General features: G+C 43.1%; 1 protein-coding gene across 7 annotated transcripts in view; it reads left to right on the forward strand.

Moving 5' to 3' along the window:
- The window catches only part of ZBTB38 (zinc finger and BTB domain containing 38), a 75,692-nt gene that overhangs the window by 20,764 nt on the left and 39,882 nt on the right, over positions 1-15,046 (forward strand). For 4 of the 7 annotated variants that reach the window (XM_036850312.1, XM_036850314.1, XM_036850317.1 and 1 more), the window contains one exon: positions 12,684-12,788. The gene's annotated coding sequence lies outside the window, so the exon portion shown is untranslated. Of the gene's footprint in view, positions 1-6,357; positions 6,546-10,952; positions 11,258-11,291; positions 11,906-12,683; positions 12,789-15,046 lie in introns of those variants that run through there. The other 3 variants (XM_036850319.1, XM_036850316.1, XR_005019688.1) reach the window with 3 other exon arrangements.

Raw genomic sequence — 15,046 nt, forward strand, 5'->3', positions numbered from 1 at the left:
TTTGAACAGCGCAAATAAGCTTAATAAGAAACATTTAAAATATTTAAATTTTAAGAAGCGGTCTTTAAACGTGTTATATGAAAGATGAAAATAAAAACTTAGAGGCTTCCAAAATCAATTTTAGATAATGTACAAGAATAAATGCATTATTTGTATATCTATTATTTGGGGAGATGAGGAATTCCAATTTTAAAGGGGGAAATATTAAATATAGGTGGCTCTGTTAGAAGAAAAATAGCCTCACTGAATGAAACAGAGTCCCTAGAATGGTTCATTGCAAACCATACAGCTGTGGTTCTGTAAGCACCAAATTCTGGCACTTTTCAAAATAAATTCATGGGTTCTTTCCTTTGAGCTTAACTTCTCAAATATATTTTAGTTTCAAATTAACACTGGGCCAGAACCTGTTTCTTTAGTAACCACATCTTATTTTAAAATGCAGTAACAGATATGCAAAAGATAGTCTTTAAAAAAAAATGTTTCATGAAAATTTTGCAGTTCTTTTTCCTCTCATGTAGAGTCTGAACTGGTTTTAGACGTTTATACATGCGGTCTTCCAGCCTTAAAAATTAAGCCATATTTCTATACATAGAAACCTTGCACAGTAAGAGCTTTTTCTTTTCCCCTTTGTGTTCAGCACTTTCAAAATTAAGGTTTTCTTTGTCATGTGCTCCGGAATGCTGGTCAAGGCTTGTGTGCAAAGGTGTAGTTTCATTATCACAAGTTCACCAGCGCCACTGAAACAATAGGTATCTCAGAAATTCTGAGAATCAGAAAATGCTTATGCTTTTGTTTTGCCTGATCCCTCCATTGGTAACCGCCGAGCTCTCAGTAGAGAAGGACCCAAACCCAAGCCCACCCCAGCCCCAACTATAAGTGCACATGGAGCCTCTGGGCAACCATCTTTGTAGGTGTGTTAGGAGGGAGGTGCTGCCAAACCCAAAACCTCCCTGAGGTTTGCTCCAGTGTGTAGAACATTGAGCTGCACAACCATCTGTGTAAACAGTTGCTTTATCTTAGCAGTTTGCCTAATATTCCAAAGCACTGTCTATAAAATCAAACCTCTAATGGACTAAAGATTTGTTGTTGTGGTGGTATTGTTGTTTTGAGGCCAACTTAAATATTTTGCTTGGAGTTTTTTCTCTGGTTCAATTATATTAGAACATGATTCATCTCACAGTGATTTTGCTCTCTGGGCTTGCCATGAAATATCCTTCCTGCAATACCTTTTTTTTTTTTTTTTTTTTGCTGTTTGGGAGCCATTTTCCTTCTTGCCTGTGACTTAAAAAGACTAAGTACATTTTGCATATAGCATCAATCAGAGGATCGTAAACTGAAGGGAAATGTCGGAACCCTGATTCAGCATTGCCTGTTTATTTTAGTATCAGTAGCATTAACAGTTGCAGTAGGATCAAGCTAATTGTCATTCGGTCTTGAGCAAATAATGAGCCCAGCATTTGTAATTAAAACACTATTGCTGTTCGGAAAGATTACAACTCAATGTCTTCTATTCTGATAGGCCGGTACAAATTAATCATTTTGAACCCGTTTGAATCTTAATCACAAGATTAGATGGATTCAATGGAATTGTTTTACCCTACAATTGAATGCCTGAGAGATTCAACAGTGTATTTCTTCTCTGTAAAATGTCGATCCTTTTGTTTTTAACTCAAGCATGGTTGTGTTACCTTGTAGATTTTCATACCTCATGATTTTTTGTGGCATTATTCATTTATGTGGCTCTTGGTCTCTCCTAAAAGAATTTTAAACACAAGTCAAGGAGCTTGAAAGCCAAATAAGACTGTTGGGAAGTATACTGTACCACTGTCATTGTAATTAATAGACCAGTGAGTGGAAGAATAATTATTATTTATTACTTTGTTGTATTTCGCCTTAATGCTTTGCCTTCATATTTCACCAGGCACAAAGCTTTTCTAAACTTACCCACTTACAATTATCATTGGATTTCCTGCCGATTGTAGAGGATGGCACTTATCCCTTCTCATTGTTGAAAAGGCAGTGCTTAACCCATTTATACTTTTTGGCTAAGGTGTTTACACTGGGCAGGCCAGAGCAGGTGCGACAGGAAGAATGTGCAAACAACTGCCTTGTTCTCACCAAAACAAAATGGGCAAATCTGTGGTTTTCTGCCTGAATGATTTGTAGTCTAAAATTCTCAACTCTTTTTTCGGAGAATAGGAATTGTTTTTCCAAACCTTAACTCAGTGAGATTACCAAGATGGCATCTCTTGCTACTAGAGGGATGTTGATCTACCTCAGCAATTTCCATGGATCCCCCATAGAGGAAATGGGTACCCAGACCACGTCTTAGGGCTGGTTGATATGGGGAGATGGATCTAGAAAGACGATCTTCTCTTTAATACGCTAAGCCTTTGAGTTCCCTGGTACCATATGGTTCATTCTAGCAGCTCCCTTCCAAGGGAAATGCTGTTCTTAATGGCTTTCTTGGTAATTAAACATTCAACAAATATATTGAGTACGTACTACATACCAGGCATATTCCAGAGGCTAGAAATACAGTCATGAGCAAGAGAGACCAGGGCCTGCCTCTCATAGACCCACGCCTAGTGTGGTGGAGTGGTAGGGGCCAGGGGCACAAAAATAAATATGTAAACAATTAATTGGAGAAGACAAGTGCAAAGGAGAAAGAGAAGACAAAATTAAAAAAAACAAGGGTGTGTTGTTGGGAGGCGGAGAGCCACTTTAGAATGGTTGGCCAGGGAAAGCCTTCCGGAGGAGTGGTATTTAGGTGGAGACCTGGGTGGTGAGATGGATCCAGACAGGTGGAGGGCTGATGGAGAGTGTTACCAGGAAGAGGGGTGTTCATGCTCAGACCACAAACTCCTTTCTACGAGTAACTGCCATTATATGAGAGCCAGCTCTGAGGACTTGGTGCGTTGAGCCTGACTTAGGTAAGCTGCCCGCGAAGCAAGACGGTGGGCCAGGCCCGCATGGCTGGTTTTAGTCAAATTCCCAGGACTCAGTGCCAGCAGAGTCACTTCCTTTGACCCAGACCCACCGCAACACGGTCTCAGAACGTGCAGTGAAGTTCTGGACTTTGCAGTCCTAGGTGGTATTGAAATTTGGGCACAGATTCAGTGCTAACCCAAGAAATCCACAGAAGAAAGGAATCCCCGAGCAAGGAAATTTCTGGGAAGCCTGTTGCTTCATTTTTCTTAAGAACTCCAGAACTTCAATTCATGGCAAAACATTGAGAGAGCCACTTCCTTTAATTTTTTTTTTCAAAGGCAGGAGGTGGAAGGGTCTATCCCATCTTGCCAGTAAATTGTCTTTGACCTTTGACACCTCAAACACTTCAGTTTCTGCAGAACTCTGTCTGCTGGTGGCTTTCTAAAGACCTCACTGCTTGGAGTGTTCTTTCTCTATTTGAACAAATAACACTAAGGAAATTCTTCAGAACCAGAACTCTTTCATGCCTTTTAGGTTCGTCTGCTAATGAAGCTCCAAGAACAAAGGGATAGGTTTGCTCTACACCTTAGAAACTATAAGACCCTTCAAAGTCTTCTCAGTGTTTCAGAAGCACCTTCTAACACTGATTCACAATTTGGTGGGCTTTGCTTATCACAAGTTAGAAGTGGCCTGGCTGACTCCTTACATTTTGTTTGGTTTTGACTAGCCACGAAACATTCCACTGCATGAAGAATGTTCTAGTTCTTTGTAGTAGAATATTGCCCATCAGTGGGGAGGGGCTTCAACTGTTCAGTTCACTTCTTCAGATATTTGTTGAGCATCTACTGTGTGACAGGCACCACTACAACCCAGGCAGAATGGAAATGTGACACGAAATTCCCTGTGAAGCTCACGTCCACTTTCACAAGGCTAGGGGGTTGTATGGACAGGTACAATTGTATATCCTCTCTGTTCCAGAAAGAAATGAATGGCATGCTGTTCTCTTAGTGGCCTTTTATACTGTTTCCTGAAGGCTAGCCTTCAGTTTGGGGTCATCTCAACCAATGGAGAAGATGGTTCTTCCCTGGGACTCTGTGTCTCATCCTCAATCACCTTCCCAAAATGTCTTGGTTCCTAATAAGCCACCGTGTGTCTGGCTGCCCTTCTCCAAGCTGGTCTGCCTGCCCTAGCAGGTGACCTCCATAACGGCTGCCACTCTTTCGCATTCATGAGCAGATGTTAAGTTGAGAAGGCCTTGAATGCAAAAATTTGAATTCGTGATGCAGGCAAGATGCTTCTGCCTTTTTACCTTCCCTGACAGACAGTGGGGGTCTCCCTGCTGGCCGTTCTGCTTCTGTGGGAAGCAGGTAAATCAAAGACCAATTGCCAAAGCCCTTGTCTTTGTTAGGTGATCCCAGCATGGCACTGCCATGGCCCAAACATCTCATTGACCAGAAAATGGCTCTTTTGATCTTGTAATTCATTTTGCATCTTTTCCTTTAATGACTTTCTTGCTTCTGCAGCTATTCCTGTTCAGGGTTCGAGACTAGCATTTGTGTCTACAGTCACTATATTTGGCCTGTGGAGGAAGTTTGTTTTCTGGTTCGGTTTTGTTTTTAAAATGCCACTATAAATATTTTTTCTGCGTTCATAAAATGCTGTGAAGACTTTCATGATTCTTTTTATATGATTAAACAAACCTCTTCCTTACCCCGTGGTCATTGCTGCCAAATAGATATTTTGAAATTCCTTTTTTTTTTTTTTTTTTTTTGCCTGCTCAAATCTTCTACCCTGTCTGAGGCCTTACTCTAATTAAGGCTTCACAGTCCTGCCCATCTTCCCCAGCACCGAGCATGACGTAGAGTCCCTGCCCCGAGGGCCTTACAAGTCAGTGAGACGAGAAAACAAAAGCCACCAGCTGAGAATGTGGTTAAATCCCAGAAGGGCAGTGCCCTTGTAATTTTTTCCCCTTTTCTCTTGTTTCTTGAGCTGTGGAAGGGAAGCAGGGGACCTTTAGTAGGGAGAGAGAGGGTCATCACTGAAAGATCAGAAAATGCAGGATATTGGGGAAACACTGTGGAAGGGCCATCTCGGAGGCAAAGTGGGGAGAGGGCAGCAAGGAGGCGGGGAGGGGTGTGCGGAAAATCAGAAAGAGGGAACAAAGCAGGCAGTCAGAAAGCAGGCTGCCGTGCTGCACCCTGAAGCTGGGGGCGTGGGGTACAAGGGAAAAAGAGTGGGAGGGGTTGCAACGAGTAAAAGGAGGCTGGGAGAGCCCCTGAGATGCAGGCTGCGGGCCTGCTGTGTAAGGACTGGGTGCGCTCATGTTCTGTCTGGCTTCGGCCGCAATGTTGGCCTTAGGGCTTAACTGTCCCACGTTGACTGTTATGAAAAGCCCGCAGATTGGCATCCTTAAGGGTGATTTATCCCAGAAGCTTATGAAGTCTCTATCCCAAGGCTCCTCTTCTACATGCTGAGGATGCCAGAGACCACCCCCCAGCCCTGCTGCCGTCACTTGACTAGATCTGGATTAAACTTTAAATGAGCAGATTTTTACATGGGTTGTGACCAAATGCTTTTGGTTTTCCACAAAGCTCAGCCTGGAGATAGACCCAAAATACCCATTTTAAGCAGCAGACTTTAGAAACTCTTTTGCCCGAAGTCATGTTGCCCTCACAGGTGTGCTGCTCTGCTTTTGGAGCCCCCAAAGCCTGTCGTCCTTGCTCTTCACCCACCTTTCCAGGCCCTGGTCTGAGTGCCCGGTAAACCATCCCCAGTGGATATTCTGATTGTTTGAATTCCTTGGTCTCCAGGAGCACCGCCCCTGCTGGCACACCAGCACGTAATGCTGCCATCATCCTGTACTTCTTGCTTAGCTCTTACGGGAACGTGAAGCACAGACTTCAGTTGCTGTGTGAAACTTAGACTCACTTTATTCTGTCATTGAGGGAACTGTGGCCCAGAGAAGTTGTGATTTCTCCAGGTCACTCAGAGAGTTAAGTGGCCACGCCTAACTCCCAGTCCAGTGCACTTTCTGCTAAACCAAGCTGCTTTTAGGTCACATGGGAAGCCCAGTTCTAAGCCAGAGGTTGGCAGACTTTTTCCGTAAAGGGCCAGATAGTAAATATTTTAGGCTCTGTGGATCAAGGCAAAACTGAGGATGATATGTAGGTATTTATATAACAACAAAGAAAACAAATTTCTATGAACTCTTTATTGATGAAATTAAAAACATACTAATATATAATACGAAGTATAATAATAATTATATATATTTTATATATATATATACACACATAGTGCCATAGATACAGAAATGATTGGCCGTGCCTGTGTCCCAATAAAATTTCACTTATGGACAATGAAATTTGAATTTCATGTAATTTTCATGTCATGATATATTATTTTACTATTGAATTTTTTTTTCAGTCATCTAAAGATGTCAAAACCATCCTCAGCTTGAAGGCTGTACAAAAACAGGTGGCAGGCGAAATTGGCCTGTAGGACGGACGTAGTTTGTGGACCCATTTTCTAAGTCAAAAGCTGCAAGCCGGGGGACCATTGGTCAGTCCAACCCATATATGTACTTTGTTTGACTTCTAACAAGAATTTTAATTGAATCCATTGCCAACTTTGTTTTCTATTTTTTGAATTGTATTTTTTACTTGTAATTATAAAAGTAGTATATATTTACTTTGAAATAATTTGGAATGTTAACATTTTGGCGTGCATTCCTTCAGTCCTTTATCTATGCCTGGCGATTTTTTTAATAGTTGAGATAATATAGACAATTTTGTATCTTCTTTTTATTTACTTAATATCATATCGTAAGCATTTTATATCATTGTAAAGTCTTTCATTAACATAATCTTTTAAAACTTTATTATGAAAATCTTAAACACGCATACAATATGAAAAAACTAGTTTAATGAACCCCTGTACAGTCCTCGCCCAGCTTCAACCATTCTCAATGGCTGGCCAATCTTGTTTCATGTAAATCCTCTCCTGTATTATTTTAAAGCAAATCCCAGATCATATCGCTTTATTGCTAAATATTTTAGTATGATTCTCTAAAAGACAAGGATACTAAGAGAAGACGCTTTTTTTTTTTTTTTTTTTGAGGAAATAAATGCTAAACTATTTAGGTGTGGAAGAGAATGTTTGCAACTTACAAATGATTCAAGAAAAAAAAATAGCTAAAAAGATATGATTGGAGTGTATATAATTTTTTGGTACTATTCTTGCAACTCTTCTATAACTTTGAAATAGTTCTAAATAAAAAGTTTTAAAAATATGGAATCCTAAAAAAAATACATTAAAAAAATGTCGATTAGTAAGAAAGAAAAATAACCACATGATATCGCTTTACAAATGAACTTATTTACAAAACAGAAACAGACTCAGAACTTACGGTTACCAGGGAGGAAGGGTTGGGGTAGGGAGAGTTACGGAGTTTGGGATTGACATGTACACACTTGCTTATATAAAAAAAAAAAAAAAAAAGGAAGAAAAAGAAAAAGAACCACAGCATCATTATCACACCAACAAATAACAAGAATTCTTTAATAACTTCAAATATCATAGTCAGCATTCAGATTTGTCCAGTTAGGTCATTTGAAAAAAAAAAAAAAAAAAAAAAAAACTTGTTCAAAGCACAATTCCAAATAAGGTCCATACAATGCAATTAATATTCCCTTAAATTTCACTTCATCTATAGGTTTCCTTCCCCCTCTTTCTTTCATCCTTGCTACTGTCATAAAAATTTTGTTGAAGAAACAATTTGACTCATAGAGTTTCCTCAAATTGGAAGTTTCAGATGACATTCCTTGGTGCTGTTTTTTTTGTTTTTAAATTTAATTTTACTTATTTTTTATACAGCAGGTTCTTATTAGTTATCTATTTTATACATATTAGTGTATATATGTCAATCCCAATCTCCCAGTTCATCCCACCACCACCCCCCAACTGCTTTACACGTTCCTGTGTCTCAGAGACTTTCTGTAAATTGGTCATTACAGCTAGAGACCCGATCAAGATACAGACTATATTTTATATAAAAATCCTGATTTGGGCTTCATTGGAAAATTCTGCAGATCTGGCATTCCCACCTGGCAACAATTGGTCTGGGGCTGGGTAGTGACAACCCCATTCCCCATTTAGGTGGGACATGAATGATCCTGTAGACCCCAGTTCCTACTACTTCCTGCCTGGCTCCCAGGGGCGGGAAGCTGCCACCCGCATTCTACCCACTGCCTCTGCAAGGCCCTTGGTAGACTTCTCAACACGACATCACAGGAGGCTTTTCAGGAATGCGGTGGAGATCAGAGAAGATGATTTGGACAGGGACTTTCTTAAAATGCTTAAAGGGAAAGAGAGAAGCAACCATATAAGAGGAAGCCAAGCGACAGAACTTGGTGAGTGAGTACCCAGGATGAGGGGAAGAGAGAAGTAAAACAATAAATTAAATTAATAGTGTGTGAAGAATGCGAGGCGGAATGAGTTACAGATTCCTAACCCATGGTGGGAAACAAAGGAAGCAAGTGGGTTTCAAAGGGACACACCTTAGACTGTTTTCTATATAATGATAACATTGAAACCTTAAAAAAGAGAAAGAAGGGGGGCACTAAATAAATTGGCCAAGAGTCTTCAATCAGAAAGCTGAAACAGGCAGTTGTAACATAACAGAGATCATGTGGGGATTAAATGAAATGAGGTACAAATCAAGGACAGCTTCCTAGAAAAGGCCGCTAGAAAAGGATCAGGAGCCATGCTGGGGAGATGTTGAAGAACTAGTAGAAATTTAAGAGAGGAGAGAAGCTTAAAAGTCTTAGGATATTTTTTTCTTATTTGCAAATGCATTGAAATGAAAAATATTATAAGGATATGAAAATATATCACATTTAGTTGTTTTGAAAGGAATAAATTTTTACAGAAAAGAATAAAATTATGACAAGTTGGGACGTTCTTGGAAATTTCCAGATAATTCCCCATACTAAGAAGAATGATTAAGAGAGAGAATCTGTGACCGGTTATGAGGAAGGGTGGAAAATTTTGAAGGACAGTCTGATTATGTAAGTTTTAGGCTGTGGTGTTTAAAACTGTTGCCGTGATATTTTAGTTATTAATAACAATTTAGGGGAAATCTACTCGCTTTTGGAGAAACATTTGGCCCTAGTGAGAAAGAAATGCCACTGTTTATGAATTCCCAAGTGGATGTAAGGAGCCATTCACTTGCTAAGCCTCTTAGGAAAGCCAGAGCCGATTTCACCCTTAACAAGCTGTTGACAGCATCTGACCAAGGTACCACCTGGAACATGTTAGCAGCACAGAAAGTGGACTGTGAAGTCAGACCTATATTTAAAATCCCTTTATGTCACTCACCATGTGACCCTGGCAGCCTACCCATGGAAAATTTCCATGGTATAAAAGTTGCTTTACATACGGGAACTACGATTCTTACTGCTTGGATGGTAGGAACTTAGAACTCTGAATACTTGACCTCAAGCACCGACAGCCGTATGCAGATGCTTCACGCGTGTTATCCCATTTAACTGTCAAAAAGCCCTACGAGATAAGCGTAATATGAAAATCAGCCCCATTTTACAGATGAGCAAGCCAAGGCTCAGGGAGGTTAAGTAACTTGCCTAAAGTCACACAGTGAGTAGCCTTGTAATTGACAAAGCTGGGCTTTAAACCCAGGCAGGCAGAATCCAAAGGCCAAATTGCCTCACTCTACCACCTCCCACCTTCCAATCGCTGGGCAGCACAGAGAACAGCACCTCATACTGGCACTTCCCAGCTAGAAGTTCCTAATCCCCATGCCTTAGTTTTCCCAAAAGCCTCAGTGGAAACATATAAACTTGCAATCAGACCACAGATTTCCTTAGTTTGGAATCCATGATTAACAACGTGTTCGCTCAGGTTTTGTAGCTCTGATTGGCAATTACGTATACAAAAACATTGCAGGATTGTTGGTTTTTTTTAAGTACGAAGATGAATCATTAGTTAATAAATGCAGTTTAGTGGAATAGCTCTTTCTGAACGTGGCCCACGGAGAAAGAATAAAGGGCACTTGGCTTTGAGGAGATTGCGACCTGCTCGTGTACATGTGTGTGCAGGTTGCCCAATCTATCAACCTTCAAAACCCTGTCTTTATTTTTAAATTACATGATGCTTTAATTTGACTTTAAGTCAGTATATTTCTCTGTGATTATTAAAATGTTTTAACTGCTTTGTATACAATAATGGAATCTCCTTTATTCATCAGAATGATCACAATCTTAAAACGTGATCAGGAACTAGGATGCAGAATTGTGTACACTGTATTCCAAGCTAAAAACAGGATGTAAGGCGTGCAAAGAACCTACTTCTTATCCTTTATAAATTGTAACCTGGGAATGAATCTTTTCAAAAGAAAATTTTAAAATAAGACTCATACTACCAAAACGCAGGGAACATGGATGGTTTTGTAGAAAACAAGCAAACAAAACCTGCACATTAGAGCACTAGACTGTTAGCTCCTCCGCAAGGCGAGTTTGTGGCAGGCCTCAGTAAATACTTTCTCAATGAGCAGTCCCTGAATCTTGGACGAGAGATCCTAGCAGGCAGTCAGTGCGCTTTATTTAAGGAAGAGGCCCGGGTCTTTTGCGTGAACTAGCTTTTATAGCACGTTAGGAAAATCAATCTAGGCCTCTCCTGTCAGCCGTGGGAAAGCGCAGGTGACACTCGATTCCCGAGAATTTAAATTAAAACTGCAGTTGACTTCTCTGAAGCCTGCCTCTTTTAAATGTGCAAGGGTTGGATGTTCTCTGGGATCTGGGTGCAGAATCCAGGGTCCCCTCTGCGGAGCCAGGCCTGGTTCTGATAGTGGCTAGGCTCTGTGGCCGTAGACGCCCCAACTCGGCTGCCCTCGCGGCAGGTTCTGAATTGTGTTCTCCCCCGATGAGAGGGAGGCGGAGGCCGCTGCTCCCTTCCTGGCGTCTGGGGCCGTCGTGGGTTCCCCCCACCCCGCCCCCAGTCGCACCCAGGTTGGGTCTGAGGCCTCGCGGGGCCGTGGTGCGTCCCTCCGCCGCGGCCCCGCCGTGTCCTCCCGAGGCCGGGTCCTGGGCGCGTTGATGCTCCGACATCCGGCCCGCGGCTAAGGCCGGGGAGCCCTCTTCCCGGCCAGGCTGCGTCCCCAACCCCGCGCCGGGGGCGGGCCGGGCCGGCCGAGCCGAGCCGCCGGCGTCCATTTTCTGGGCGGTGCTGCGAGACGCCGCGGCCTGACTCGCGGGTCCGGAAGCGCCATGGACCCCCGGGGAACGCGCTCGCGGGGCAGCGGCCGAGCCCTGTAAGTGCCACCGCAGGGGCCGTATGCGGGACGGGTGGGCGAGACGCGGCCGGCCCGACCCCTCTTCTCCCAGGAGGGAGCCTCGAAACCCGGCCGGGAAACGCTGGCGCGGGGCTGGGAGCTCCGCGGACGTCGGAGAGCCGAGCTGCTAGGGCGACCCGGCGCCCGCAGGTGCCGGGACGCCCGGGCCCGCGCCCTGGGGGAGGGGGTCCAGCCGCAGGGTCGGGCACGTTACGCCGCAGCGAGTGGCCCATCTGCGCGGCTGTGCTGGAAGGCGGGGGGCCGGGGACAGATGCACACCCAAGGGCTGGGGACGTGACGGGCGCCGGTCCAGCAGGCTCGGGAACTGCGCTAACAGCCGCATCTCCCCTCTCCCGGACTGCGACTTGGACCCCGGTCCTGACCCATCGGGAACCTGAGCATTTACTTGGTCGAACACCAGAGCCCCTGGAATTGAAGGGGACGTGCAAAGGCAGGGCCCTGCCCCCAGGGGCTTGCAATCTCAGCCTCCTACTTCGGCAGTAGTTAGGTCTCTTCTATTGGTACAACACGACCGCCCGCTGTTAGCCACTTCTTTGCAGGGTATATTATAAATCACCTGAGATTTTAGTCTGTCCGCGGTGCCACTTTATAACTCCTCTGCTATAGGTAAGTGACTAATTCCATTCTGGACTTTGGCCCAAATTGAATATCTCTTCTAAGGATCCATTATGGATGATACGTATTACGGTGCTTCATACATATTTTAAAGGTTAAAGAGTTTTCTCCTAATTATGAAGCTCAACTGCTCGGTCAGGTTCTCATGGTTAAAAAGCATAGGAGGATTAAGTCCGCCGTTTCAGAGAAACTTCTGGTGAGGTACTATCTCTGAGTGTAGTGTTTTTCCAACAAGAGTAGAGACCCATTAGGAGATTGTGAAATTAGTTTAGTGGGTTACTACCGGATTTTTTTGAAGATATAGAATATATAATGCAATATAAAAAATAATAGAATAGACTAGAAAATATCGGAGTGCATTGCACATAATAAGAGTAAGCATTGTTTTTTAGGCTTTGGGGTTTCAGCTTATATAACATGATTTTTAAAAACGGTGGGTCACTGTCAAAAAGTTTCTAATCCCTGACTAACAGGTTCATAACCCAGGATTTGGAATCAGTTGAACCTGCATTTAAGTCCCAGGTCTAACATAAACTAGCTCTGTGACCTTGAACAGATTCCGTGACCTTTCAGAGCCTCTTTACGTAGCTGTAAAAATGGGGGAATTTCTCCTGTGAGGACTATATGAAGTCGCGTGTGTCAGTCACTTTGCCCAGTGCTTTACTTACAGTAGGTGTTCAGTACACAGGCTAATTGCAATCACTTTTGTTGCTGATATATTCAGTCCTGGCACCCAGTTATGGGACACTGCTCTTTTTCTTCGTTTTAGATCTCGATGTGGTGGAGATGGAGGACTCAGAACCAAGGATTTCCAAGTGATTTCTTCCAAAGCACGAGAAACTAACTCTGTTAAGCCTGCTCTGTTCTAACTGAGGTAACTGAATTTGCATCTCTCCGTACCCTACATGAAATAGGAAATTTTTTTTCTGAGGGACTGAACCACTCCCAAGGAGCTTATGATTTGTTGCCAGCGATCCACCAGGTTTGGGGATTACAAAGTGACAGTGACATTTAGGCGAGCTGTTGTTAAGGAGACATGAAGGGGGAACTAAGGGCTTCTCATTCCAGTTCTGCCAGTGACTGTCGTGGGAGCTTCTGTAGGTCTCTTCTTCAGGCCGGAAGGACCCACCGACGTCACTGAGGCCCAGAGAGGTTAAATGACTTTTCAGAGAGACCCAGTGGGCTGGGTGGGGACAGGCCTGGAGCTCGCATCTCGATTGCTCAGTCATACAGTCAGCTTCTGGGCCTGCTGCAGGGTGACCACCGTGCTAGGCGCTGAGGATACAAGCGTGAAGAGCCCTCCCCCGGGACACACACTGTTTGCACAGATGAGTATTGACAGCCCAGAACACTAAACTTCACCTTTGAGGTATAGAGAGGGCCCCAGATAGTGATAATAACAACTACCATTTATCAAGCACTTCTGTGTGTGAGTGCAAGGCAGTGTGTTAAGGGCTTTAAGTGCTGTGTTTTTACTCACTCCTCACAATACCCCTGTGAAATAAGGAAGAAGAGATGTGAAGGATTGAAATGTGAAAATGCAGGCCGGTCATAGAGTGCTTTGTATCTCAGACCACACTTAGGATGCACATTCGGTATGTAAAGCACAATGCTAGGACCATGAAGTTCAAGGGAAAGTGCTTGCCCTCTAGGAGCTTATAACCTTAACTCCAGAGAGGTGGAGTCAGGTGGGCAATGCCTGATATTAGCTCCTCTCCCCTTCACCTGCTTCCCCGGCAGTCAGTTGGAGCGGATCCGGAAGAGACCAGAGTAGTTGATACATCATAGTTCTGGCCCTTCAATGCAAGTTTTCATTTTATTCAAATTTGACATACATTTCCATCCACCTGTGAATACATACGCTTTCAATTTATAAACAATAGTAAAGGGCTTCTCTGAATTCATTTGTTTATTTGTTCATTCAACAAATGTTTATTGAGCTCCTACAAGGCACTTACTTGGGTATTCAAGACCAAACATATGACTATGTTTTTACAGTCATGATAATGGTCATGCGCATTCTCTTAGCAAGGAATTATCGTTCGACTATTAGAATTTTTCTGTTAACGTGCTAGAATATTGGCTGCAAGGATGTTGGAGATTAACCCATAAATAGGATTCCAACTGGATAAGTAGGAAAATCTTTTTTAAAATCTTCAGAAAGGAATTTCTTTTAATTTTTTGATTCTGCTGTTACTGTCACCTTTACATAGAGGCCTTTTCTTTGTCCACTTAACCTATCGGCAGAGGAAAAAGCAGTTTGGCAAGGGGGCTTTCTTTGACTTGAAATGCTCTCCTCTTTTAGCTTGTAGGCCACACAAGACACTGAATGTTCAGAAGTAAAGCAATTTAAGAGATACTTTAATTTACAAGGTACAGAGTTAGAGGTAGCACCAATGATTGCATTAAGTAACAGAAATCAGATTGTAAGCCTTGAATGCTACTTGTAATAAACTTAAGCTCCAAATGGAACAAAGGAGATGTTGAGTATGAATGTACTTTGCAAACTTCTAGGAATTCTATAAATGTCACAGCAAATATTTATCGAGTACCTACTATGAGATCGGAAGGAAAGGCAGGGCAGAAACCAGAGACAGGGAGACCAGTTAAGACAAGTACCACCGTCCACCAAGGAAAAGACAGGGTTGGGGGGAACTCAGGGAAGACCGGAAATGGGTGATAGCAGTGAAACAGGAAAGGAACAGACGCAAAGGGAAAAACTGACACAATCTGACATCTGATTTCCAATCTACTCAATTGGAAATCTGAGTAGAGATGAAATAGCTAAAGTTGACATTGAGATTTCCAAAGCAGCAGTACCCATGAAGATACTTGGAAGGAGGTGAGGGGCTGAGTTTGAAGTGTTGAAGTATGATGTCCCCCAGACGATCAGGGACTTTGTACCCTGGAGGAAGGCCAGGGCTAGTTTGGGAGACACTGGGTTGTGAGAAAAAGTCGAGAGGTGAGAGAAGAGATTTTTCCGGTGGGAGACTATAGGGAGGCAAAGCTTGAGGGTGGAGCCTTATGAGAAAAGAAGGACCTAGGGAGGACCTAGAGAAAAGTCTGGCAAGAGAGTGAGGAAGAACAAGAGAAGAGGGCTCCAGAAGCCAGAAGAAGGGTGTTTCCCAGAGG

The sequence above is a fragment of the Balaenoptera musculus genome, chromosome 4 (genome assembly GCF_009873245.2).
Source record: "Balaenoptera musculus isolate JJ_BM4_2016_0621 chromosome 4, mBalMus1.pri.v3, whole genome shotgun sequence".
NCBI lineage: Eukaryota > Metazoa > Chordata > Mammalia > Artiodactyla > Balaenopteridae > Balaenoptera > Balaenoptera musculus.